We start from the raw sequence: 27,875 nt of genomic DNA on the forward strand, positions 1-27,875 counted from the left end.
GAGTCTTACCAGCTGGATTGTGGATGTAATCGCCATTTCTTCAAAATCATCCTGTGTGTCTCATGTCCCTTAGATGGTGATACTGTTTATGGAGAGATCATGCATTTGTGGGTTAGTGGTTGCCTTAGAACCAGCAAGAGCTCTGCTTGAGTAATCACTCGTTCAGTTGGTTCATAAATTACTGAATCCCTATTCCTATCAGGCCGCGTGTTAGGGGTATACTTTTTCCTACCCCTTCTTCTATGCTCCTAGCCCTAGACTGCCATCACCTTGTCCCTCATCTGCTGTTGAGCATCCACATGGATTTCCCAGATTCTTCTGCCTTTTTTTCAGCTTAGTCTCCACACTGCAGCTAGCATGATCTTTCTAAAAACCAACTGGAATTCCCATTGTATTGAGCATAAGCTCTCTAACGTTCTTCATGGTCATGTGTGTTCTGGTCCTTCACCTCTCACTTCTCATCTCATACCTCTCTGCTCTGAGCTCATCATTTGTCAGCCAGACTGGTGCCTGGCTGGCCATCCTTGCTTTCCCTTCCTCACACACTAAGGTGAAAGGTCTTTTCATAGGATAATGTGCACAAGTGGTTTCTATACCCATTTCTTTGCCTTGCTAACTCCTACTCAGTCTTCTCATCTCCATTTGTATGTCTCTTCTTCAGAAAGGCTTTTTGGATTTTGCCCCACTAAATGAGTTTCATCTTGTATACTCTTTTCTAGCACTCTGTTCTTTTTTCCTTCTTTACAACTATGCCAGTTTGTAATTCTATACTTACTTGATTATCTGTCTTTTGTGGTAGATTTTGAGTTCCATGAGGACAGGGACCCATGTGTTCTACTCAGCATGATATGTCAGGACCTAACAATGCCTGGCACAAAAGCTCTGAAATCTGGATGAGTGGGCAGTGGGGCCTAATGGACTCAAATGAATGAACAGGACCCAGTACCTGTCCTCAAAAGAGTTTATTCTTAAGGTGAAAGATAGTTAAAAGGCAATTTAAATTTATCTTGATAAATGTTACTATGACATAGGAGCAGGACCTGCAGGTAACATGTGAAGTTATAAGGGATAAGTAAGAGCATAATCTTGGACCTGGACAGATCCAGTTTCAAGTCCTGCTTTACATCTGTGCGCCTTTGGGCAAATTACTTAACTCTCCTCACCTGTGGAGTGAGACTAAGATTATTTACTTCACAGGTGTATCATAAGAATGCAGTGAGAAGGGATCCCTGGATGGCGCAGCGGTTTGGCGCCTGCCTTTGGCCCAGGGCGCGATCCTGGAGACCTGGGATCGAATCCCACATCGGGCTCCCGGTGCATGGAGCCTGCTTCTCCCTCTGCCTGTGTCTCTGCCTCTCTCTCTCTCTCTCTGTGTGACTATCATAAAAAAAAAAAAATTAAAAATTTAAAAAAGAAAAAAGAATGCAGTGAGAAAATTAACAGGAAGTAATAATGGCTCACATTTAATAAGCACTTGCTATATACTGGACATTGTCCCAATCACTTTGTTTTAGCTGGATTAATTCTCAGAATGAACCTCTATGGTAGTCATAATTATTGCCTCTGTTTTACCATTAAGGAGATTGAAGTCTGGAAAGGTTAAGGAATTTGCCACAAGTTATAGACCTACTAACTCTTAGAGCCAGAATTCAAGCTTACAGTCTAAATGTGGAACCTCTGCTCTGCATCACCGTGCCATGCTGTTACACTTGAAAATACTATTTTTCTATACTACTATGCATATGGACATATGTAGTAGGGATATTTTATTTGAATCCTGTGTAAGATGACAGTGCTCAGCTTTCTGTGTCTTCCGTAGGGGCTTAGTGTAATACAGTGTTCTTATTAGAGCTCCAGGAATGAAAGGTCTTTAATATGAGATGTTCTTCTTTCTTCAGAGCTTCATAACCTGACCAGCAAGTATCCAAACACATTACATTTGGGTGCAGAGAAAAGGGATTGTTTACTTTACTAATGCATAGTGTCTTAGCAATAAAGTTAACAGTTCTTTCTGATTGTTCTTTTGGTATCAATCCACAAAATAAAATCTCCCACCTTACTTTTTAAACATCAGCTCTTCATTCTGACTTGCTTATTTCCCAGCATTAGTTGCAGTTTTCATTTCCAAAGTACGTTAGTGTACCTGTATCTCACTTTTTGACCTGAAGTTAAATGATTTGATAAACAGATTTTTAAGAATTTTTTCCTTTTGTGATCTCTTCCGGACATGGTGATAGGAAGCCAGTGGCTTCCCTGTGTGGGTTGTCAGGTGTTTCAGAGCCTGGGGGCAGACATCTGGTGCATGGGAGGAACACCATGAGCCTGAGCTCTTGGAAAAGAACCTACTGCATCCTGAAATAGAAATCCATTTTGCTATATCTGATGCTGCCAATCACATGAAATGATTTTGGAATATTATATTTTTTGACAGGAATTGCTTTCATTTTACTGAATATTGTTGAGCTGCATTAATTCCTTTCTTCTGATTTTGTTATCTCGATGAATTCTGAGAGACATTTTGTACTGCCAATGCCTCTAGTGAATTGACATTATTTTTCTCATTTTCACTGATCTCAACCAGTGCTTTTTCAGGATATGGGATGAAAGCACTCTGAAGCTGGCAGTGGACATCATGTGCTATTTGGAGAGGTTGGGGAGGCTTAGCCTGCAGGTCCTGGAAAATAGTATTGCCAGAAGGGTTCACATTTTGCACCTTTAGCTATATGGAGTACTACTTTCATTTGGAATCTCATAAGGTAAATTTTTAAAGAAAAGAGAGAGAGACCCCTGAAAGGGTCCCCAGTCCTTTCAAATTTTAACTGATCCTTTGTGATGTCCTTATTGCAGTATTCTGATTTTGAATTTATATTTGAGTAGAATTTAATGATTTTAACCTAAAATTCCATCTAAGATTTATGATACTCATTCCAGAATTTTTCTCTTATCCTTTTGCTCTATCCCCAAGTTTGCTATATCCCCTTTATGCCAGGCACTCTCAATTTCCTCTTCAGTAAATGGTAACGTGAGTTTTTTTTCCTTTTAATTGTCAGAGTCAATTGGTGATGTTGGGTTTTTTCCCCAAGAAATTTTAGAAGATTTAGGTCCATGTGGATCTTAAAGCTTTCTCTTCCATCTCTGTAAAATGGAGAATTGAAACCTACCCATCCCACAAACAAAGCTTTAGCCTCAAGGTAATTTAATAAAAAGTTTTCCCTGTATCACCTTTTCTGTATTGTTGCTAGTGAGCTAGACAAAGAGGTCAGAAGACAAGTTTAATAGAAGTTTCAGGCCCTTCTACCCTATTGAATTTTGCTCCTGTCTCTTCCTGAGTAACATTGGAGACTGTAGACTCCTTTGAAACTTTATACCAAGTTAAGGGACTATGGCCTCACAGCTGCAGATCTGCTCTTTTCACATGTCATTGGCCTTCTTCAGCTACCAGAGGCGAGAGAATACCTAAATTTAATATCTTTACATCAGAATGACATTGGCGAGAGCTTCTGAGATTGTGTCCATTTAACTGAGCATAACTCTTCCTGTGGAAAATTTGTGTTCTTACCTCTTGTGGTCATTTTGATGCTTTTCTTTAAAGGAAATAGTGGTTGCTATGTAGCTCTTAAGTGATTTGTAAAAAAGATGTTATCCAAGAGCTAAGTCTTCTATTATCCAATAAAATATCTTATGTCACCAAGTGAATACCTCTCTAAACTATGTGTTTAGCCCAGGGGGGAAATGGCCAGCACTTGCTCTGTTTTAAACTAGCAAGAGCATTGTGTACAGAAGTGGTCATGACATTGCAAGTTTCATTAATATTTTGAATGTATCTCATGGCTGATTCCGACTTCTATTTTTTCTTTTTAAAATCATCAGTATTTAAATCTCATTATTTTAATTATATCCAATTAAATGTACTTGCATAATCAGTATATTTTGTTACATGCATTAGGAAGGAGAGTACTTTAAGATGCTTTGCATACTGTGTTTCATAATATATTAAATTTGCATGCCTTAAAATAGGTTTTGTGTAGAAGATTTAGATAATACATGCAGTAGGTATATAAATCAGATGCCATATTCTTTATCTATTAAATAAATGTTTTTTTGGGAAATCTTTTCTTTCTGGTTGTTAGTTTGGTTCATTTTACTTTTCTAAATTATCTTGACAGTACTCTTTAGATAACCTAGATACATTCAAAGAGCTAAAACACAATAGTAGCAAGAGAAAATGAGAAAGAGAAAATGGCACATATGCAAATATTTGGAAGTATTCTTACTCTATAAAATCATAATTTGTTAGAGCACTGTGCAGTTACATTATTGCACCAAACACCATCAGAGCATAAGTCAGAGTCCTGTGATGGGTCAGCCTGCAGCTTGGGAGTCACTGGCTTTGCAGAATCTTAGCTTGAATAACCTGGGTGAGATGCTGAGCCCTCTGTGTGTCACAGCCTTATCTGTACAATGGAGGTGATATTTATACCTGTTTATTGAGTGATTATAAAGATTAAGTTCATAATGCCATAATTTTTACATCTTTAAAAAGTGCCAGGATGTTTAATTTTTAGATTAATTTAGATTATAAAGCATTTTTAAAAAATATTTTATTTTGTTTACATATTTGAGAGAGAGAGAGAGAGAAGAAGCACAGGGAGGGGCGGAGGACAATGGAGAAGCAGGCTCTGAGCAGGGAGCCTTGCATGGAGCTTGATCCCAGGATGTTGGGATCATAACCAGAACCAAAGGCAGACGAATAACAACTGAGCCAACCAGGCACCACTGTTCTCAAACATTTTGAGACAAGTGGGCATGTCTGTTTGCCCTGTGAAGTTTTTATGGTACTCATCCCTGAGGAGAGGTGGGAGAGCACCTTTTCTGGACTACTGACTCATGCAAGTTCTCCATCTGGAAGAAAGTGATCATAAACCTGGGAAGAAGTGACTGCCATCCATTGATTATGGATGCTAGTGATTTATTTAAAAGATGACTATAAGAATTCCCAGCTTCAGAGCATTGATTTGAAGGGACTTACAGGTGACCAGGCCAAGTGTAGAACCACAGATAGATAGGAAGGTTCATCTGTGAATAAACAGGCACTAGGGAAAATAAAGTATGTAATTTCCAGTGCTTAAAGTGTAAGAGGTTTATAAACAGCCTTTGCTGTTTACTGCTGTTCATGTTCTCCTTCACTAACAGGGATGATTAAAGGTGACTCATAACAAATCATGTATCTTCCAAACGCTCTTACTTCTTTAATTTGGCAGAGTTGGAAAAATAAGTTTCTTCAATGTCATTGATATAAAGCTCACTTTTTATTGTCAGGAGAAATGTTTCTTCTGGTTTGGTTCTCCTCCCCTCTCACTGTATTTTTTTTTTAAGATTTATTTATTTGGGAGAGAGACAGCATGAATGGGGTGAGGGGCAAAGGGAGAGGGAAAGGGAGAGAATCTAAAGCAGACTTGGTGCTGGTGCTGAGCATGGAGCCTGATATGAGGCTCGATCTCACAACTCTTGAGATCATGGCCTGAACCAAAAGCAAGAGTCAAATGCTTAACTGACTGAGCCACCCAGGCACCCACCTCTCACTGTATTCTATTTTTATTCTGGCACTTAATTATTTCAGTTATTCAAAGTAAAATAATTTTAAATATCTACAAGATATAATATAATGTGTATTTTATGGGACTCCTGTAATCCCCATTATGAAATTTATAATAATTTAGGAATTTTTATTAATAGGGCATTTTAGAACTTTTTAATATGGAAGAAAAATTGCTTGTTAGCAATTAAAATATGTCCTGAAACTTTATGAAGTCATTTGGCTTTGATTAAGTCATCCAGTAATAATTACAAAGAGCAGCCCCCAGTGGGGTGGGCTGGTATCTCTAGCATCTCTGATTTTTATGATTTTTTCCCCTTAAATTACAGAGTTTCTTACTTGGACATACAAGTATTTTAGAGTCTTTATTTGGACTTACAGAAATAACTCTGGTAGATTGAAATATATATAGTAAATCACAAATGTGTCTTACAATAGCACTTACACATAAGTGTGCTATGGCATTTATCACATAATGGTCTTACTATTTATATATCACTACAACCAAACCTGTACCCTGACTAGGCCATGAGATCTTCAGGGACTAATGCATTTGATCTCAATGGAGTGATCATCAAACTTTGAATTATTAAGTCCCATTTGAAAAGAAATTGCCCAGGTATTACAATAGGCAGCCACAGACTTTATTGGACTTTCAGTTGTTCACAGAGATCTAGCATAGTACCTGTCATGTAGCACATACTTGGTAAATGTTCATTTCCTGGGACACCTGGGTGGCTCAGGGGTTGAGCATCTGCCTTTGGGTCAGGGTATGATCCCGGAGTCCCAGGATTGAGTCCCACATCGGGGCTCCTTTCATGGAGCTTGCATCTCCTCCCTGTGCCTCTCTCTCTGCCTCTCTCTGTGTCTCTCATGAATAAATAAAATCTTATTTTAAAAATGTTCATTTCCTTTTTTCAGCAGTTTCAGATTCCTTGCATTGTTAAACTCCTTTAAGCTGGTCGCAGTTTGTGGTGTGGTATACTTCTTTTGGGAGAAGAAGGAGATACAGGTGCTTTAAAATTGGTAAGATAGTGATACTTCCGTTTAGAATTTCCATTCATAGAAATGAAGTTTGGGAGGTATCTGGAAAGAACATATTAAATTATCTGATGTGCTGATTTTTATACAGTTGCCAGTCACTTTTGTTACTTCAAACAGAATAGTCTGTACTCCCTTTTTTTCAATATATACATTTTGGGATGATAATGTTTATATGTTTTATATGAACAGATGATGCTACTTCTCCCTCAAAAGGTTGAAATCCACTGATGGGGTTTGACCTTCTCTTTAAAACTGAATAGCATAATACATAGGCAAATAAAACTCACATTGAAAGTTTCAACTACATTTAAGTCTTCTGTTGCCAGGAACTCTTAACATTTGCTGTTACTTTTTAAATGATCAATATTTGAACTTTTAAGTTTTCGCTTTTGGTCTTACACAGCCTAGATCCATTTGCCCCAATCTAAGCTCCTTTATCCAAATGCCCTACAGAATTGGTTGTCACTGGGCACCCTTGGTCTTTCTCAGTCTGACAGACACCTCTCTTTCCATGACCCATTCCACTCCTTCCCTTGCCATAGACACTCTGGTTGCTGAATATCCAAATAGCTCTTATGCCTCTGACTTAAATTGTCATCCAACCTGATCCTCTCTCTTCAGCTTTTGAAACTCTAATCACTCTTTAAAGCCAAACCCAAATATGTATATGCTCTGTACATCCTCCTCCTGTTCTCCAATTGCAACCACTTTGAAAACAAAGTTCTTTCTTTTTTTTTTAATATTTTATTTATGTATTCATGAAAGACAGAGAGAGAGAGAGAGAGAGGCAGAGACACAGGCAGAAGGAGAAGCAGGCTCCATGCAGGGAGCCCGACATGGGACTCGATCCCGAGTCTCCAGAATCACACCCTGGGCTGAAGGCAGCGCTGAACAGCTGAGCTGCCCGGGCTGCCCAAAAACGAAACTATTTCTTCAAGTACTTTGGACTCTGAGTTGTAGAAAGCTAATTCTCAGCACTCCCATACTTGTGTATATGATCCCTTTGAGAGTAAGGACAACTTATTCATCATTGTTATCATCAGAGCACTTAGAAGAATTCTGAGTGCATTGGTGAGTCCTCAGTAACACTTGTTATATCATATTATACTGAAATGTGTTGATATATGGGTGATTCTTGGATTAGAAAAAGTAGAAAAAGAAATGAGAATTAGAATAAAAAGCAGGTGAACATGATTTAAGAAAGTATCCAACTTTCATCTTCTCAATACTTAGTTCCTGGAAAACTACTAACCAAGCCTTAATTTAACCTTTAATTTGCTGTACCAAGTATAAACTGTATTTCTCTTAGCTACACCTCTACTGGCAGGATAGTAACTATTTCAAAGAATGAGAAAAGGCAGAATAATTTAGGTAAGGAGAAATAAATTCTCTTGAGTTTTCTCAAAATGATTCTGTGGGTAGAAGTATGTGCAAGTAAATGTTGTTCTCAAGGCTGGGTTAAAGCTAAGGAACATCACACTTGGCTCTTCCATGAAAACTCTGATTATAAGCCCATAACAGAATTCCCAGAGAATTTTAATTAATACCAAGTAGTCTGCCCTTTTATATTGGAACACATTAATGATCTTATGTTTTATATCTCTTTCAGACTTAAAAAGCTATTATAATAAACTGAAACAATGACAGTGATATGAAATTCTCAGTATAATTGGAGGTTGGTTATGTTTGTTAGAAATAAATAGGAACAGGGATCCCTGGGTGGCTTAGCGGTTTAGCACCTGCCTTCGGCCCAGGGTGTGATCCTGGAGACCCGGGATCGAGTCCCACATCGGGCTCCCTGCATGGAGCCTGCTTCTCCCTCTGCCTGTGTCTCTGCCTTTCTCTCTCTCTGTGTCTCTCATGAATAAATTAAAAAAAAAAAATCTTTAGAAATAAATAGGAACAGCTGTTCTGTTTCCTATACATAGGTATTACCATCCCTTTTTTTCCCTAAGGTTAAATGCCACTGATTTATAACTTGGAAAATAAATTATTTAAAACCATATATTGCTATACCATAAACATAGTAATTTGTAATAAAATGTACAAATTCACTGTATTTTAGAAATCGATATGTTAGAGAAGCTTCTAAAACATTTTAAAAGTTCAGTTCTCTATTATTTTAGGGAATCTACAAATCTTATCCAACTCCTATTTTTTATAGAAAAAAAAAAAAACCCTAAGACTCCTAAGGATATGACATTTTTCAAGACACAAAGTTTCTTAGAGGCAAAGGCAATACTAAATCCAGAACTCCTGACTCTCTAGCATCTTTGCTTGACATCTTTGCTGCCTTTTAGTGCTTGCATTGGAAAAAGGTAAAGATGTAGTATAGTTTTATAATCATGGTTTCTGACACTTTGAAAGCGAAGTTATTTCTGCAAGTACTTTGGATTCTCAGTTGTAGAAAGTTAATTCTTTTACTGTAATCCAGATTTCTGTTCCTCCCCAACCCTTGTCCTGTACAAACAACCAGAAATCAGTTTAATTCTATGTTTGGGGGATCCCTGGGTGGCGCAGCGGTTTGGCGCCTGCCTTTGGCCCAGGGCGCGATCCTGGAGACCCAGGATCGAATCCCACATCAGGCTCCTGGTGCATGGAGCCTGCTTCTCCCTCTGCCTGTGTCTCTGCCTCTCTCTCTCTCTCTCTGTGACTATCATAAATAAATAAAAATTAAAAATAAATAAATAAATAAATAATTCTATGTTTGGGTCAGAATTAGCAAGGTTAAAAAAAAACAAAACAAAAACCTACATCTTTTAAGGATCATTTGGTTGTTAGGGACATTACTTTATTTAAATTATGTCAGGTAAAAAGAGAAGTATTAGAAGAACATGCAGAAATCTTATGGATCCCAACTGCACACAAGTTGATACAGGTCTCTTTAGAGTTGAAAGTTGTCAGTAATTTCTCTTTCTCTGGCTGCTACTCTCTCATCTCTTACCCTGTTAGTCCACTTTGTTCTGTTTGATCCTGCAGACTGACTTTCTCTGATTGCTTGCCATTGTGGTCGCAGGCAAATATGGCTCCCTCAATGATCCTATAACTCTAATACCCATCATTGTGTGACCACATTCAGTTGGTGTATCTTCTAGTGCAAAGATTCCAAAGAAAAATCAGGATCAGTCATTGGCCAGTCATTGGCTTTCAGCACATACTTGGTTTCAGCTTCAGAGGCTTCATCTCTGGTTTCAGCTTCATCTTTGGTTTCAGCTTCAGAGGCTCTGAGAAGAGGATGTGGGCAAGGCAAGCAGATGAGCTCATAGACCCATTGCACTCTCCTTTGAGTCTGGGCATTTTCCAGTCATCTTAGAACCTCTTTGTTTCTCAGTCACTTGCCAATGACCTCTACAGATATTCCTGAGACTCTCCAGTGGGTATTTAGGGGTACATGGTAGCCAGAATTTTTTCTTAGAGTGAAGTCTACTTTGATGCCACTCCTGTCCTATGTCATGTACTTCATTTACTTGGAATCTTGAGGCTAGCTTTGCGCAGTGGCTGTATCGTAGCCAATGAGGTTTATCCGAGGTGCGATTATTGCTAATGGAATCCTGAGGTTATGTCAGTAGTGTTGTGTAAACTATCCTAGTTAATCAAGGTAGGCTCTGCTTTGTGTGGTCACTCAAGGACTAAGCACGTTTTTTAGTGCTACTTTAACTGAATAATAGCACTGATGAGAATGGTTAGGTTTACTGAACATCTGCAGTATGTTAGGCTCATTTCATACTGTATTTTCCAGGTTTGCTAGGATAGCTTACAACAGTTTTATGTATTTCTGTCACACATTACCTGAGAGCTGCAGATGAACTGTAGCTGTGTTTAACTATAGGCCAGCTATGTATCTGTCCTGTGTCTTCTCATTTTAGAACCTGCACTCAACAAACATGCTCTTCACAAGGCAGGGGCAGAAGAGCAAGAGTCTGAGCAGAACCACACAATTAAATTTAAAGCTTCTTCTCAGATACGTGTGGCACATATTACTTCTACTTACATCCCATTGGCCAACTGAGATTATACAGCCAAGTATGAAGTCAGTGGGATGGGAACTTACAAACATCTTACGTATAAAGAGTGATAATGAATAACTGTGAACAATGATAAACACATAAGCATGTGGTCTCATTCATTTATCACAACACTCTTAAATGTGGATATGCTCACCATTGTACAGTGTATTAATTTAAAAACTATATATTTAGCACCTACCATGTCCTAGAGACTATGCTTTTCTGTTACTAAGGGTCAGCCAAGGGTACTCACTATCCTATCTCTTACATTTTAGCAATATGGGTTTATTTTATTTAGATTTTTAGATATACTTGTTTGAAATAGGGGTTCTTCTATTTTTTTGGTCTCAGGCCTTTTTACCCACCTAAAAATTATTGAAGACTCCAAAGGGTTTTTGCTTATGTGGGTTATATTTGTCAGTATTTACCATATTTATTTAAAAGATATTTATTATTTAGAAATAACAACCCCATTACATGTTAACATAAGTAACTCTGAATAATTAGCATAAATTATCTATATTTTCTAAAGCAAAAAAAATTAGCAAAGAGTGACGTTGTTTTACATTTTGGTAAATCTCTTTAATGTCTAACTTAGAAGACAGGTGTGTTTTCATATCTGCTTCATATTCAGTCTCTTTTGGTATAATACATCATATCACCTCTGGCAAACTCCACTGTGTACTTGTAAGAGAATGAGTGAAAAGGACAAAGAACATCTTAGTCTTGCTCTGAAAATAGTTTTGACATCACAGAGACCCTGAAAATGTCTTGGAGACTCTCAAGGGTCCCTGAACTATCCTGTGAGAACCAAGAGTTCCCTTAACCACACTTTGAGAACAGCTATTTTAAAGTATGTATTTTGAAAGCAAACGTATGAATCCTCAGTGCATTTTCCTAAAGTGTCCCCTTGTGTTAATCTGTTTTATAAATTAGGGAACTTTAGGGCTGCCTGGGTGGCAATATTGGTTAAGCATCTTCCTTGGGCTCAAGTCATGATCCCAGAGTCCTGGGATCAAGCACCACATCAGGGCTCCCTGCTTTTCCCTCTCCTTCTTTCTCATGCTCTCTCTCTCTCTCAAATAAATAAAATCTTTAAAAATAATAAATCAGGGCAGCCCGGGTGGCTCAGCAGTTTAGCGCCACCTTCAGCCCAGGGCATGATCCCGGAGACCCAGGATCAAGTCCCACGTTGGGCTCCCTGCATGGAGCCTGCTTCTCTCTCTGCCTGTGTCTCTGCCTCTCTCTCTCTCTCTGTGTGTGTCTCATGAATAAATAAGTAAAATCTTTAAACAAACAAATAAAAATAATAATAAATCAGGTAGCTTTATTAGTCAAGTAGGCTAAGTGCTACAACAGGTAATCTAATCTCAGTAGTTTAACTGTAAAGATTGTTTGCTCTTCTTGCCACAATTCAGGCCAGTGGTAGGGCTCTGACCACCCATAGTCATTTAGAGACCTTACACCCCTTCTGTCTTCCATCTAGGACGTTAGAGTCCTCTGCCGGATCTTCTGTATCTGGACAGTAGGTACAAGAAGAGAGAATCTAGAGAACCACATGGGAGGATATTTCTCTGGCCAGAAGACACCACCCATAACAGCATTGGAGATGCTGGGAAATAGAATCTGGCTGTGTGCCCAGAAGAAAAGGAAACAACAGGCTTTGGCCAAGACATATCATCCTTTACCAGCTGAGTTTCTAATAAATAAGTTAAAAGAAAACTGAGATTTATTGTCAGCTCTTTTGCCCTTATGAAACTTAAGTGGTACACAGTGCAAAACAGTAATACTTCATGCTTTGAGAAAAATCATAGGGACATGCAGCCTAAAATAAGTTTTAAATATTTTAAAGTTTTTATTTTGAAACAATTTTGAACTTAAAGCAAAGGTCCAAAAATAGTACAAAGAACTACCTTTTACCCAGATTCACCAGTTAAATATTTTGGCCACATTTGCTTTTACTTTCTGTGCGTGTATGTGTGTGTGTGTGTGTGTGTACATACACATTTTTCCCCAAACTATTTGAGAGTGAATTGCAGACCTCATATTCCTTCACTAAATACATTAGTATGTACCTACTAAGAACAAAGACATTCACTGAAATAACCACAGTACAGTTTTCAGAATCAGCCTGTTCAGCGTTGATGCAGTATTATCCATGGTGTAGACCTACTGCCCTTTATAGCAATTGTGGTTTTAGTCTAGGATTACACATTGCATTTAGTTTGCATTTGTCTTCAGTCTCCATTAATTTGGAATGATTCCTCAGCCATTCTGTGTTTTTCACATCAATGACATTTCTGAAAAGTGCAGCCTCGTTATTTTGTAGCATGCCCTTTCACTGAGTTTGATGTTTTCCTTATTAGACTCAGGTTATACATTTTTGGCTTTAGAAATACTATGAAAGAGATATTGTATCCTTCTCAGTGAATTTTTTTTAAAGATTTTATTTATTTATTTATTCATGAGAGACACAGAGAGACAGTGAGAGGCAGAGACACAGGCAGAGGGAGAAGCAGGCTCCATGCAGGGAGCCCGATGTGGGACTCGATCCCGGGTCTCCAGTATCACGCCCCGGGCTGAAGGCGGCACTAAGCCACTGAGCCACCTAGGCTGCCCTTTCTCAGTGAATTTTATGAAGAGGCATATGATGTTGGTTTGTTCCATTATAGGTGGTGTTCACTTTGATCACTTGGTTAAAGTGTTGTCTGCCAGGTTTACTCATGGTGAAGTTACTATTTTTCTCTTTAAATTAATAAGTCATTTTGGGGATATATCTTGATAGTTTATAGAGACCGTGGTCCTCATCAAGCTGTTACTAGTTTAGTATGATTCTTGCCTGAACCAATTATGACTATAGTGGTTGCAAAATAAAGTGAATTTTTAAAGTTATTTTCTAATTATACATATGAGAAACAAGTGTGGTAGTAGGCATCTGTGGTCTCTCTGCCTAGAAGACTTCGCCACATTTTTCTCTTCCTTAAAATTTCTGAGTTTTGTTTGGGTATATCCCCCTGCCTAGTGGCAGACTATCTACTTTTAATAAGACATGACAGCATAGCCGCTGGTGTGGGTTTTGATTGGTAGGTCAATTAGTACCCTCTATCCACTTAGCCACATTTATGCTTTTAGGAGTGGGACTCTGGCATACTCTAGCCCAATCAGAGTGAATTTTAGGGCTCTTTCGGTTGCTGGATTAGTAGTACCATTTGTGTCTGGCACCTGTCCTGTGACCCATGAAGATAAAGCTGACCCAGGTGGCAGAAGGGGAGAAACAAAAGAAATTGGGTCATTGGTGACTATTTTGAGCTGTTAAATCAGTCAACCCGGAAACCTGCCCTCCATGAGCTAATAAATTTCATTTATTAAGTGAGCCAGCTTGAATTGGGTTTTCTGTTAACTTTTGACATAGAGTCCTAACTGTTATTCCTAGTAACAGATATAGATAGTCATAGCTGTTTTACCTGATATTTAAAAAATGATAAGAAGGATGTATGCATAAAACTTTTCAACACTCAATAAAAAGAAATGGGCATAAGGGTTTGTTTGTTTCCACCCAGCTTGGTGATGACACCCTGGAATAGGCTACTAAAGAGGATTAAAATATCAGAATAGGCAAGATTGGTGCAGTGTATCAAAGGGCCCGTGAGTTCATTTGTGCTAGTGAAGTTGTCACAGTTGTAAAGAGGGACTAGATTCATGTACCTCATTTCAGTCAACCAAACCAGCTTGAGTAAATTAAAACACAGTAGGGACACCAAATACAGGTATGTTGGAGCGTCACACACAGCCCAAGGACAGCAGTGCAGCTGGGTGTGGAAGCCAGCATTAGAGAGCCTTAAGTACTCTATCTCACTCCTCCATCTCAGCTATTCTGTGTTTCTGCTTCATTTCCAGTCCTACCAGGCAATTTCAGAATACCTATAGAAAGAATATGATTGTATTAGTTTGGGTCAGGTATTCGCCCCTGTTCAGTTCAGTTGCACTCATTGGTATAAAAATGATCTCAGAAGACCTAGCCGTGAGGGTTTGGAGATTTCAAGGAATGAGTCAGACTCTCCAGAGTTGGCTACTAGAGAAACATTTGTGAATGCCACAGCCAGCCTAGGGCATAATTGTAAGCAGGAAAAATTGATTCAGGATGCCTTTCTTCCCATCGCGGGACTCCTGCTGCTCATTATTAGCCTGTATCTGTCTCATTTGAATTCTTGCTAAGATGCTCACTAATAAGGGCTTAAGTTTGGGTCCTAATCATTTCCAGGATATGTTTTATTTTACGAAGTCCATGTTTTACACCAGCAGCATCTGCAACCTGGGAATTTAATTGAGCATTCTTGGGCCCCACTCCTGAAGTACTGAGAGAGAAACCAGCAGTCTATGTTTGAACATGTCCTCCAGGTGATGCTGATGCACTTGACATTTGAAAACCACTGCCCTGGGGAACTCCTGGAAACCCATGAAGTAGCCAGAACCCAGGCTCTGTCTACTTGCTGGCCTCTGTTCCTATCAAAACATGGTCAGGTTTTCTTCACCCATTGCTCAAAAGAGTACCTAAGCTCCAGTCTCTAAAGAAGAAAAGGCCCTAAAAAAAAAAAAAAAAAGAAAAGAAAAGGCCCTTGAGTGGTAGAAAGGTTGCTGTCTTCAGCTCTGGAGCCTCCATCTCTGTGGTTTGGATCAAAGGGCCCAACGTGCATCTAGCATTTCTAGCCATTCTGCCCATGCACAGAGGGCTGAAAGTCCCAGTTCCTTCTCCACCTCCCAGCTCTTCCTATGATTCCCTCCCTTCTCCTCCTCTTGCTGCTTTTCTCTTCCCCCCATTTTGTTTCTTCATTATCTTCTCTCCTTCTTCATTCTTCCTCCTTTTTCTCATTTTCTTCGCTTTGCCTTCCCTTTTCTACCTTTTTTTATTCTTGCATTTTCACTCTATTTTTTTCTTTATCATTGTCTCTCTCTCTCTCTCTTTTTTTTTGTCTTCCTTCCTTTTCCTTCTCATGTCTTATAATTCTCCACCTGTTCTTCCTCCTCTCACTTCTACTCCTAGGAGGGGTAAACTTGCTTGAGAGAAAACTGAATGCCCCAGGGCCACAGAAAGTGGCGGATGCCATTACTGTCCTCCCAGTTGCCACCTACAGCCATCCTTAAAACCTCCCATCCCAGGGCACCTTCAGGATTATCGAGGGTGCAAGCCTGCTCACTCCTGCACCTGTTCAGCAAGACCTCAATCTTATGCTCTTCAGCTCTGGGTCCCCTCAGCGTCCTAGCCCGCCTTGGACCCTGACCCTAGGAACAGCTCACACTGCCATATGCTGGTACCTATTTCCCAGCAAGCCCTGTAACCACACAGGCAGGGTAGGGAGGAGCCCTGCTGTTGAACATTTGCTAATTTCTGTGATCTAAACATTCCTGCTCTGGCTGCCTTGAGGGTACCAACCTGATATCACTGAATGAGGAGCTGGAAAGACATGCTCACCACGGACTCCCACAAACCAGTCAAACCCACAAATGCACTAAGGAGGCCTCACCAGCCTCCTCCCATTAATGCAAATGTTTTGCAGTTAACCATTAACAGATTCTTTCATTTGAAACGTCAGATGTTTGTTCACTCATTATTTAACAGACCCATCTTTTTAGAATGGCCATTGGAATAATTAAAAATAGCAGTATATAATGATTGCCACAACACCACCTTTTAGTTCGACTAAATAAAATTCAGCTGCAAATATGGATCCCAGAATTGGAGCCTTTTCAATTATTTGTAAACCCTTTTACTTATGACTCTGAGCTCGATCAAAATATCACTATAAATTGACAACACTTTGGGGTTATAGATATAATAAAGTCTCAGTTAATATTCGGTTAAAACACAGAATATCATTCTGTCACCCTATCTTTTTTATTTGTATTCTACAGCCTCTCTGGTGGATTTTTATTATTTTTAAGTAGCTTCACATTATGTTTTATGATACATTTCTTCCTGCAATAGTTTTGCATACAGATGGAAATGTTGGGAATCTAGTTTAAGGCTGATCTTATTTTTTTTATTCTGTTATGTGATTGATCTGGTCAGTGAACAAGAAATTCTTCGAGGCCATCCATCACTCCAGGCAGCAGCTGAGCTAAACCTTCTAACTCACTGCTTCCAGTCAGTCATGCAAGATTCGGGTTATAAATATTGAATGTGCAAACAACTGTTTAAATTAGCTGTCCTATCTATTTTATGCAATTTCAGTAGAAAAGCAAGCTGATATATTGTTTAGTGGCAAGAAGTAGAAGACAGTGAATTCAGTATTATCTTTCCATACGTCATTGAATTCATCCTGTTGGCAAATATTTAAAATAGATCAAATTAATTCTTGTTCCCTTAAGTTAAATTAGAAATAAGGCAACTGAGCATGTAATTTATGTAGCATTTTTGGTTTTTATATTCAAACAGTAGCAAGACTGTTAATAATTGTAAATGTAGCCATCTGTCATAAATATAGTAGCCAATTGTTAAAAGCTGAGTTCTGTGAATTTTGTTACCTCTTTGCAATAACAAAAAATAGCTTAATATTTGGAAAATATTTGGGCAGAAAGGAAAGTAGCAGCTGGCTAGTCCTACCGTTCCTGGTAAGCATCAAGAATATTGAACATGTGCAGGTGTTTGTGCTTCTGCTACTTGGACTGGTAACAAGTGGGCATACTGTCACTAGTATTGATATACACAGTAAATAAAATTACTAACCATTTGTAGTGACTTCAAAGAGCCTCTTGTATGTGATGAATATAGGTGAACTTCCAAAATTGCTATTTCTGTTTTAAGTCTATCCTTCAAATTCTGTTATTTGGGGGAACATCCTTTCAAGTAGCCTCCATTAATAGCATACCTGAACTGCTTATAAAAGAGAAAATTATCTGTCTCCCTCCTAGGCATGCAGGGTGTTCAGCATGCATGTCTTAGCAGTTGGGTTGCAACCTAACGAAAAAGCTGAGCAAGATCTTATGTTACTTTCTGTGAGAAACACTGCTCGTTATCTTCTCAAATCCATTGTTCTCTCCTTTCCTATAACAGAATTTTGGTCAGGATGGCAGTGAACCTAGCTAAACTGTTGCATCTTCCTTTACTCCCCTATAGCTAGAGACAGCCATGTGACCTTGTTCTGGCCAATGAAATGCAAGTGGAATTCACTTGGCAGTACTCCCTGGAAAGCTTTTTAAAAGGGACATACTCAGCTAACTTGTTCTTTTAGCCCTAAGTTCTTTGGCACTTTGCTCTTGCCTTATTTTCTGCTCCAGATGTGAATAAAATGCATTGAAGTGCAGCAGCCTTATCGAGAATATGAAGGCAAAAGCTATATGTGAGGGTGGCACAGGGGAAAATGGAGAAAAAAAAGCTGGGTCCCTGATGGTGTTACTGAGCTATTAACCTGTCCCGAACTGCCAGTCCTTAGACTGAGTAAATAAGCCTCATCTTTGTTTAAACCACTATTTTTCAGTGATACTTACAGCCTAACACATCACTAACTGGTATAGTTCTCTTTCTGAGCTATCTGTGTTTTCATGAAATTATGCATTGTGTTTTTTAAAACATAGTCTACTTTGGAATTACAAAAGTCAACTTTAACTTATGTCTACGTGTGAAAATCAATTGAACCAGGATGGCCATACTAGTAAATTCATGATTGATAAAGGTAAAAATGGCATTGTGCAATAATTTTAGTAATAAAGATCACAATTTCAGGATAAAGCTCAGGGAATTTTCTTAATGTCATCTCTCAAATCTTATTTTCTTTCGTCTTTGATCAATTCCTGTCATCTTTTCTCACCCTTCAAGTTCTCATAGTAAGGTAGAGGCTAATTTATCAACAATAATAATGTAGCATTACAGGTCCTACAAATATTTGTCACAAATGTAAATCTGATTTTATTACTTCCCTGCTTAAAAGCTTTCCATAGTCTTTGATGTAATATTAAAGGCATTTTCATTCTGGCTACAACTGTCTTGTTCATTTCAGTCACATCCCTTTCTCCCAACATACTCCCCCAGCCCTGTGCTGTTTAAAACTACTGGACTTTTGGGGATCCCTGGGTGGCTTAGCAGTTTGGTGCCTGCCTTTGGCCCAGGGTGTGATCCTGGAATCCTGGGATCGAGTCCCACATTGGGCTCCCTACATGGAGCCTGCTTCTCCTTCTGCCTGTGTCTCTGCCTCTCTCTCTCTCTCTCTCTTTCTCTCTTTCTCTCTCTGTGCCTCTCATGAATAAATAAAATAAAATCTTAAAAAAAAAAGTCACCCTAAACAGAAAGAAAGAAGAAGAAAAGAAAATTAAAACTTCAAAATCAATCAAACAAACAAACAAACAAACTACTGGACTTATGGTAGGATCCTGAAACCATACCATACTTCCATTCTTTCATATCCTCCCTTATCCTGTCTCTCATCTGCATTATGAACATATCCCACTCATCCTAAAAAACTTGGCTTCAGATATCTTTCTCTTTGAAGCTTCCCCTGGCTCTTCTAGCTTTATCTTCCATGATTTCTGTAACATTCTTTATAGGCTTCTATTATAGCATTTATTGGGCTGGTTTATATTTATTTCTAGGTCTGTCTTTCCGAGGAGATTAAGTTCCGTGAAGAGATGGCTAGCATCCTTTGTTTTGCAGCTTCAATAAGTCAAGATCTGGAATGGAGTAAATACTAAGAATTTTTTCATGTTTTTCAAACAAGAAAATAACTTTCTGCACCTCTCATTGAGTGCTAAGATTATTTACCTGTTAATATATCCCTCTGAAGAAAACGCTGCCAGTATTAGAATCTTTATCAATGATGGAACAAATAGGGCAGCCCCAGTCATGATCCTGGAGACCCAGGATCAACTCCCACGTTGGGCTCCCTGCATGTAGCCTGCTTCTCCCTCTGCCTGTGTCTCTGCCTCTCTCTCTCTCTCTCTCTCTCTCTCTCTCTCGTTTTCTCGCTTTCTCTCTCTCTCTGTATCTCTTATGAAATAAATAAAATCTTAAAAAAAAAAAAAAGAACAAATAATCGTCCATTGGGTCATCTCTGCATCTCCTGTTAATTGAACCATGACTGACTTCCTTGCTTCTTTGTGTGTCTTTAATTTTTGGCTCACATACCACACATTGCACAAAGCCTGAACAGTAAAGCCTGAAGTAAATAACATTCACCTCCAAAAAGAGCATACCCCTTCTTTTAGGGCCAGTGGAGGAGGCCAAGGCTGTGCCAGTCTGTGGTTGGCCTGGGCTTGAAGCTTCCGTGTGATTCAGTGTACTAATCCTGTGAGGGCGTGTGATTCAGTGTGTACTAATCCTGTGAGGACAAGCTCAGGTCTTTGTCTTCCAGAGGGCTTGAGCTCTGACCACTGGCAAGATTCAGCAGATTTATAGCCGCATGGCTTTCTAAACTGTAAGAGATCTCTCTCTCCTTTATGGCCCAGATGCCAAGTAGGAAGGGCCCCCAGGGAGTTCTCTTTGTTCTCAATTCTGCCCCTGGCTTTCTGTGCCTTGGCAGATCTTTTTTCCCTCTGCTGCCTGACCCAAGCCTACTGAGGAAGGCTGCCTTACACTCTATGAAAGCTGAGAATTCCTTGCAGAGTTTTCTTTTAGCTGTCCCAGTCACCCCTAGCTTCCTGAAGCTGAAATCCCAGAGCACCTTAGATGAATTTCTCTTCAGTCTCTAATTCAACCCTGTACGTTCAGTATACCACCTCCCGCCCTTGGTGAAGACCCATGGGGGAGGGTTGACAGATAGGCAGAGGCTTGCTTTGGAAGGGGGCCTATCAGCATTCTATGCTGTCACTCAGCCTACATGGGAGCTATTATAAGCTAGGCTGCTTTCTCCTTATCTCCATCTATAGCCAACTCTCTGTCTTCCTTCTGACATGCTCCAAATAAGAACAGCCACTGGCCATTGGTTTCTCCTTCCCTATGAAGGGTTCATTCACTTCTGGAATTTAGTTCAGTTAGGTCTCCTTGCATCCCCAGCTCTCTGATGGGTTTCTAAAAACCATGTTTTCATAGTTTATCAGACTTGTTTTGATTGTTGGGGTGAGAGTAACAGCGTTTAACCACTTTCTACATCCTAACCTCCTTCTCTCCCCTTCTATCCATTCATTCATCCATGCCTGTGTAGATATGTATACACACAAATATACGTGTGTGTGTGTGTGTGTGTGTGTGTGTGTGTGTATAAATGTAGGGATATTTTTAAATGATTTTCATTGATGAATAACACTATCTTGTGTATCATTTCCTTCCCTCTACATCCCCACATTATCAAAAAGTACATTCTTATTGTATTAATTACATGTAGAAGGAAATGGCTTCATCTTTCTTAAGGAAACAAAAGGTTCTTTTCACTAAAAGCCTTTTTTTTTTTTTTTTTTTTTTACTTAATTCAGTGTGTCTAGGATATTTTACAAATAGCAGTTTATTAGCTCATATTGTCTTTTAGGCTTCATCAAATCTAGAAATGAGAATAATCAATCAGTTAAATTTGATTAGTTCACAAATAATGTAATCTCTATTGACCACAAGAAGATGAACAATCAGATGATGAGAACATGCAGTTACATTAATATATTGAAACTTTGATGACAATATGAGCTAATGATAGTGCTGTGATACTTACCGCCTGCCTAGAAAATAGAGTGGTGGCATATTAAACATGATGTTATCAGTATTTCATATCAGTTGAGTTTATCTAAACTGGGTAAAGTGATATAAAATGAATGCAAACATGAAGTTTAATTTATATACAAATTTTAAGAGCAAAATTTGAAAATTACAGGAGATCAAAATTCCTGCATGATAGATTTTGAGTATGTTATAGTCTCTCAGTAGAGTGGTATTGACCACAGAACACAGTGATGTATAAGAGGACTTCTCATTGGTTAGCTTTTTTTTGCATAACAAACCATTCCAAGTTTCTGTAGCTACAGATTATGTATTTTTGTGCATCTAAGGGTGGGTGGAGTTGACCATGTTAGCTGGGTGTGTCTGGATAGCTGTGCTTGAAACAATAGAGGGCAGTTGGCCTATACACATCCGCTCCTCTTCTCCAGCACCAGGATGTTATCTTTCTGCTGAAGGGAACAGATAGAGTTAGGGGAGTTGCCCAGGTGCCACGTGACACACATGCTTAAGCAAAAGGAACAGGAGCATGCATGGAGTCTGAAACGGGGAAAGGCATTCCCACACAAGGGGACAAGTCCAGCACAGACTTTGAGGACCTCTTTTATTTCTTGATAAGTGATCCAGGCCCAAGGCTCATACTCCAACTCACGGGGGGCTGAAAGACTACACACGGGAGTCTGCCTCTTCCAACAGGCATTTTCCCAAAGAGTGTCCTTTAATCCAATGGGTCTGTTCAGAGAACTTCCCTTGTATTTAGTTTAAGCAAAAACTAAAAAAGCCGTTAATAATTGGGGGCAATGCAAGTGAAGTTAGAAAAATATCCATCCTCTTGTATGTTTTAATTACAGGCTCCTCTGCTTTCTTCCTACAAGTTAGTTTCACACCTCTCCTGGAATGCTATATAGTGGCAGAATTAGGATTGACCCATTTTTACCATCATCAGGCATAGTCTGTCACTTAGATGCATTGAGTGCTCCATTTTCATGTCATGTCTGGAAAATAGAAACAGATGTTTTCAGACTTGTCCCACTAGCATGGGATTTCATCTGTCTGTGTCTAGACTTATTGCCATCATCACACTGTGTCTATGATGTTCTTAACTTGGATCTTTTATGGGGATATATATGGGCTCCTTTGGCATATATGTGACTGTTGGTTTAGAAAGGTGAAGTCCAACTATGAAAGCAGCCTATAGATTGCTATTGTGAAATGTACTCAGCTCTCCAAGTATTAACTCCTTTTTTGAATCTCTTGAATAGATGGGTTACATAACACCTGTAAGTTTCATGTAAACACCCAGCAAGTTTCTGGCTAAAAGATTTGTGCAGCAAATCTCCATTTCCTTCTCTCCTATGTAGAACTTCTGTTAGAACTGTGACACCTGCTTGCCCTGCATCCACCCATTCTGTTGTCTTGATTTAAAAGAGAGAGAGAAATAAGAAACTAGGTTCTTACAATGCATAAAATGAGTATCTTGTTTCAGATATGCAACATTTCATAATTCTTAAAAGCCTTCCATTTCCCCCCTCCCTTCTGTGCTGCATTTTTAGTTTGGATAATCAGTACATTTACCACCAGTACATTTCTGGATATTGGATTATTCTCCAAGCTCTGGTAGCTCTTAAAATGCTTACAAAATAGATCTTTTGATTCATCCTATAACCACAGGAAAAAAACACAGGATTTTTCCATCAGAAATCCTGGATGTCTTACAGCTTTGTCAGTAGCCAAGACCTTGGGCAAGGGATTTCACTTTTTAGGAGCCCCAGTTTTTTTAATATGTAAAAGGAGAAAATGCCTACTTAATATGAGGATTAAGTTTGATGATAAAAAATAAAGTGTTTTTTAAGCTGTACAAATGTTAGTTCTTGTTAAAAGAAGGTCACAAGTACTGTCCTTTTTGTATAACCTTAAAGTTTATCAGCCCCTTGGGTAAGGGAGAAAGATGAAGAAAAATAGAACCAATCTCAATTGATAAGCCCAAGAGCATTGATTTGGCATCCCTTACTACACCTGGAGCCCATACCAGGTACATCAGATTTGTGGCTGAGAGTAGGAAAAATAGAATATAAAATTCAGCAGTGCTCACTATGGTGTTAATTTGTCAGAAACCTGCATTGTTTTTTTGTTTTGTTTTCTCAAGGTATCCGGGATGCACTTCAGTATTTCTCATAATTAAAGTTGTAGCATCATCAATGATAGTTCTTAAAGCATAAGTTACTCAGTAGATGTTTTTTAGAATTTGGAATATTGAGTCAGATTTTAATTAATAGTATATAATGCCTAGCACATGGTAGTCACTCAATAAAATTTATTGCATGAATGAGTGAATGACTGCCCATTTAAAAATATTTCCAGCAGCTCTTCTCACATAACACCATTTTAATTATTCTGGATACAAAGTACATTAAGAAACATTCATTTTTCCAATGACTTTCATTTAGAAATTGGTGATGTGACCCCTGGATTAGGACCATGTATCCCTTAGGAAGGGAGCTAATATTTCTTCAGCACATGTGTGTGACAGGTGATCCTATCAGCATTCATCTCAACCACTCTGGATAAGAGATCTTTTAGTTCCCTTTTGTAGATAAGGAAACTGATATTCTAAGAGTATTTCTCCCAAGGCTTCTCAGCAGGTTAAGAAGTGGGATCCCAATCAGTTATGTTAAGCCCTGACAGTCCCTATGCTTTTAATTGCATTATTGTGTCTCCTAGGCAGTGGTTAAGATGGTGGCCAGACACCTGGCATTTCAGTACACTTTAGGTATTTTAAAATGCCAAAAGCCATGGCCTTGTTTAGTAGTTCACCTTTTCTCTTTAGAATGTTCCAGTTTTGGAATCCTGTCTTTACCACAAATCACCTTTGTGCCCTTCCTCTCAAGCAGCACTACTTGGCAGAGGGCCTGGGGAGTCCCTGACTCCTATGAGACCAGACAGTAACATCAGGAGCTTCCTCTTCCTCTCTGAGGAAGGCCACTCTTCATCGGAAGTGCTGCCTGACTGTTTCTCTGCTTTTGAGAGATTAGAGGAAGACTTTCTTCTTCAAAGGTCAAACTTCCAATTATCAGGGTTACTAACCCCTTTTCTTGTCGGTCCACATTGGCCCTGTCTTCAGTGTAGTATCAAAGTCTTTATAAAGTGTCGAGATTAAGCACGTAAATTAAAATTTACTGTGCTGTGTTAATTATTTTAACATTGATTTAGATTTTCTGGGTCTTCTCTTTCCTTTTCTTCTGTTTCCATTCAGCAGGCTTTGGTCCTTTGAATTGACTCTTTCTAATGCTTATTTCTTTGATTCCAATATGCAGCCTAGTTTTAGTAACATTTAATTTTTTAAGCTTCTTGGAATTAATAGATTTCTTCCTTTTCATCTTCTAATTTAAATTCAGATTTCTTTGTTGTTCACCATCAAGTTCACATCACCCAGCTTACCTGTCTCCGAGGATGACACCCTTTCATGGCTGAGTTTCTAGTTAGTGCACTAAATTTTAAAGATTTTTTTTAAATTTTTATTTATTTATGATAGTCACAGAAAGAGAAAGAGAGAGGCAGAGACACAGGCAGAGGGAGAAGCAGTCTCCATGCACCGGGAGCCCGATGTGGGATTCGATCCCGGGTCTCCAGGATCGTGCCCTGGGCCAAAGGCAGGCGCCAAACCGCTGCGCCACCCAGGGATCCCCAGTGCACTAAATTTTAGTTCGAAGTGGTGGTATTTTCCATAAATTATTCACCTAAGCACTATCCCAGGTTGTGCCCCTTAAACTTTCTTCCAGGAACTCCCCAAATGGGCCTTCCTTTTTGGAAGGACACAGCTCTCTACTCCACTCTCTGGAAACGTAACCTCTAATATGGTTCTTCACATTCTGTCTAACATCTAATATCCCTCCTATTCTTATGTCTCCATTTCTGACTGAAACCCCCCTACCCCCCACCTCTCACATCTTCCTGGATTCTCCCTGAGTCCCACTGTTTCATAAACTGACAGGCTCTGGAAACACGATACATTTCCAGTTTCCTACATCAGTGTGCCCAAATATCCTTGCAGGTGCCACAGCCCCTCCTTGTCCATCTTGATGATTTACTTCCAGATCTTATCATCAGGTCATTGTTTCCACTCCTAAAAAATTAACACAAGCATCAGTGTCTTTACCATTATCACAACTTTGTTTCTCTGACTCCAGCCTAGTTAGACTGCTGAAAATCTTGACTGGCATTTGGAAGCTGAAACACTTCTTCTTCACCCTGTACCTCTACCTTAAGTTTTATCTACACCCTGTTCCTGGTTATCACAAGGGAACTCATGCAGTTGGAGAGTGCAGCCATAAGTAGCATATGATACAAAAGAGCAAAGAAAGAAAATTCAGCTCTGGTAGTTCTACGTTAAATTACAGAGTTGAAACTGGATTTTCTGGTGTTTTGTGCCTCAATTTTCTCAGCTGCAAATGAGGATATTAAAAGTACTAAATGATCTCCAAAGCTCCGTGGCTTGTGGCAACACGCATTCATTTCTCACTCCTGGCACATACAGGCTACAAGTACAGTGCAGCTCTACTCTACCTGTCTTTTTCATTCCAGGATGCAGGTTGACATGCCATCATCAGGGTCAGTATTGTAATGGAGACTCTGGGTGCATCTTAGACTTGTGCTAGTTGGGTCACATCTGCTCAGTTCCATTGACAAAGGCTATTACATAGCTGTCCCTAGAGTCATTGGGGTAGGGATGTATTCTCCCAGAGGGAAAGGGGTAAGGGTTGTATGTCCATAAAAATGCAGACCACCATTCTGCCTCACAGCCTTATTGTGAAGTACACATACGTGTGAGAGCTCTCTCATATTAGGTGTGAGAGCTTAGAAGGGTACCTGACATATAATAAGGACTCTGGGTCCAGGATGTCATGTGTCATTTTTATTAAATCTTATGCCAGGTTTCTATGCTAAGCCTCTTACATGTATCTTATAGTTTACTTCTCAAAATTGATATTATTTCCATTTTACATATGAATATGAGGTTTACAGAAGATAGGTAAATTGTTTGCAAGGGACAGAATGGGCATTTAAACCAGGCCAATCAGACTTCAGAGTCTTTTCTCCTAACCTTCTAATATTCCAGTAAACATGTATTGGGAAGGTTCTTCCTGACTTTATGAGCCCATTTCACTACTGCTGCTGCAATCTCCACCACCCCTATACCCTGATGGGACCTTGAAGGACTTGCCTATCCAAAGACACATAGCTACCAAAGTTTTAAGACTGGTTCTAATGACCTTCAGATTTGAGTTCGTGTCATTGGTTCCTTTATTCAAACACTATCGAGGTCAATTCCTCGGAAGACTAGGTATGATTGATACCTGGATTCTCTCAATCACGTATTTGGAGAGCTAAATTTGTATATGACTCCGACCTTGCTTTCTGTGGGATCAAAATTGTCTGATTCCTTCCTGGGTCTCCCCTGCCTTTTTCCCAAGGCAGAAGCCAGACCCCACAGGGAATCCATGTAGACATTATTGAGAAAGTTACCTATTTGTCTCTCTTCCTATATCTCATTAGTGGGCAAAATGTCAAATAAAGTACATGGGCATTTACAATTCTGTGAGGCTAGACCTCTCTGTCTACCTTCAAGACTTAGGGTTTGGAGCATTTTCTTAAAAGAACTTGTTCACTCTTCTCAGCCAGGCCAGGGAAGCCCTTCCACCTTATGCTTGGTTCACTTATTGAAAGTATTTCTTCCATGAGATGAGCTTCACAAGAGTAGAGACCCTGTTTCATGACTCTTCTGCATTTTCCCCACAATGCCTCCAAGCTGGGGAGCATCATTACAGGCTATCAGAGAGAACATGGAGAGATGAATTAGGTACAGCCCCTCTTTGAGCAGCACATAGTCTAGGAACAGTCTCTTAGCTCTAAAAGGGAGGTATTTAATGTCTGCATAACTGAATTGAGGATTCAGATTTAAGGAGAGGCGGTACAATGAAGTGGTAAGAGTGTGCTCTAGAACCCAGATTGACTTGTATATATCCTAGCTCACTATTTACTGTCTGAAAACTTTGGGTATCAATTTTCTCATCCATAGGATAGGGATAGTAATAATACCTATTTTACAGGGTTATTGGGAGTATTAAATGTTAGTGCAAGTGTTGGCCACATAGTAAGAATTCAGGAAATCTTAGCTATTATGAATAACAAAATAACACATATGAAAGTACCTAGAATTGCCTAGAACAATGATATCTCAAAGTAACCATCCACAATGAGAATAAGGAATTTATGCCATGATATAAATCAACATCCTTCTTCCTTCTTTGAAAAACTCTTGTTAGGGGAAAATTGTATGCTTGGTGAAAAGGAAGGTGATTTGCATTCTGGCTCTGGCTGTTTGTCTTCTCTGTACATAGTACCAAAAGGTCCACAGACCACATCTCTTGTTTCCCTGACCTACAATGTGGTAGGCAGTCAGTAACTTGAATTATTTACCTTAGGCTGAAAAAACTAAGATGTCTTATTAAGACAAATAAATACAGTGAATTTTGTAGATTTGAAGTTCTCATACTTATTTAGAGTATCTTCAAAGCTACAAATAGGATACACAGCCATC

The 27,875-nt window shown here is 39.2% G+C and overlaps 1 protein-coding gene and 1 pseudogene across 31 annotated transcripts in view; both read left to right on the forward strand.

The window, feature by feature from the left end:
* Positions 1–27,875, forward strand: part of CFAP20DC (CFAP20 domain containing) — a 246,655-nt gene that overhangs the window by 16,523 nt on the left and 202,257 nt on the right. Inside the window, exons 1-3 of one of the 31 annotated variants that reach the window (XM_049097514.1) lie at positions 2,614–2,756; positions 3,051–3,191; positions 6,518–6,622. The exons of 27 other annotated variants lie outside the window; for them this stretch is intronic. The gene's annotated coding sequence lies outside the window, so the exon portion shown is untranslated. Of the gene's footprint in view, positions 1–2,613; positions 2,757–3,050; positions 3,192–6,517; positions 6,623–27,875 lie in introns of those variants that run through there. 3 more of the 31 variants (XM_049097513.1, XM_049097507.1, XM_049097512.1) reach the window with 3 other exon arrangements.
* On the forward strand, positions 10,124–10,255 carry LOC112666116 (U4 spliceosomal RNA; annotated as a pseudogene).

This window comes from Canis lupus, chromosome 20 (assembly GCF_003254725.2).
Source record: "Canis lupus dingo isolate Sandy chromosome 20, ASM325472v2, whole genome shotgun sequence".
In the NCBI taxonomy this organism is placed as follows: Eukaryota; Metazoa; Chordata; class Mammalia; order Carnivora; family Canidae; genus Canis; species Canis lupus.